This window comes from Euphorbia lathyris, chromosome 1 (assembly GCF_963576675.1).
Source record: "Euphorbia lathyris chromosome 1, ddEupLath1.1, whole genome shotgun sequence".
Classification (NCBI taxonomy): Eukaryota; Viridiplantae; Streptophyta; class Magnoliopsida; order Malpighiales; family Euphorbiaceae; genus Euphorbia; species Euphorbia lathyris.
The window spans coordinates 33,071,777-33,072,658 of NC_088910.1; the positions used below are offsets into that span (position 1 = coordinate 33,071,777).

General features: G+C 37.3%; 1 non-coding gene across 1 annotated transcript; it reads left to right on the forward strand.

Moving 5' to 3' along the window:
- The first annotated feature begins 547 nt into the window (after positions 1-547).
- LOC136216119 (small nucleolar RNA R71) lies at positions 548-654 on the forward strand. The gene has a single exon (XR_010683111.1). It is a non-coding gene; the product is annotated as a small nucleolar RNA R71 (small nucleolar RNA).
- Positions 655-882: the final 228 nt, after the last annotated feature.

Sequence of the window (882 nt, forward strand, 5' to 3'; positions counted from 1 at the left end):
AGATAAAGTGCTAATCGTATCTCTTAACTGATTTTGATAATTAGTGGTACGATTTTGATTAGCACTTGCATTATTGTTATTGTTATCTTTCCAGTTAAAGTTAGGATGATTCCTCCATTCAGAATTATAAGTATTAGAATAAGGATTGTTAGTCTGGTTTTGCCCTTGGACAAAATTTACCTGTTCGATCTCACTCATATTTTCATAATCCACATCTGTTTGGATTGGATTACCATTGGTATCGCGTGGTGCCATAAACTTATCAATTTTGTGCGATAAAGCAGAAAATTGGGCTTGTAACATCGCGATTGGATCAAGTTCCACTATACCTTTAACTGATGATGAGGCTGAGGATGATGGTTTCGCCACCGGTATATGTCCACGTTTCGCGGGCCACATACTGCTGTTGATTGCCATTTCCTCCAAAAGTTCTCTTGCTTGGGCTGATGTTTTCTTCATAAATAGCCCTCCCGACATAGCATCCAATGAACCTCTAGTTGTAGGATTTAGTCCATTGTAAAATGTTTGCATTAAAAGTTCAGCGGGTAATTGGTGGTGTGGGCATAAACGTTGAAGTTCTTTAAAACGTTCCCAAGTCTCATAAAGAGTCTCATTATCATTTTGAGAAAAAGATGTTAACTCTTTTATGACTCTTGCGGTTTTTGCTAAAGGAAAATATTTTGATAAAAATGCTTGGGCTAATTGTTCCCAAGTGGCAAAAGTTGCGGCTGGCATAGAAGTTAACCATTCTTTGGCTCTATCCTTCAAAGTGAAAGGAAAAAGGCGAAGTTTGATTGCTTCTGCAGTCACATCTGGGATTTTAAAAGTGTCACAAATTTCAAGGAAATTTGTTAAATGGGTGTTAGGATTTTCGTTAGGTAA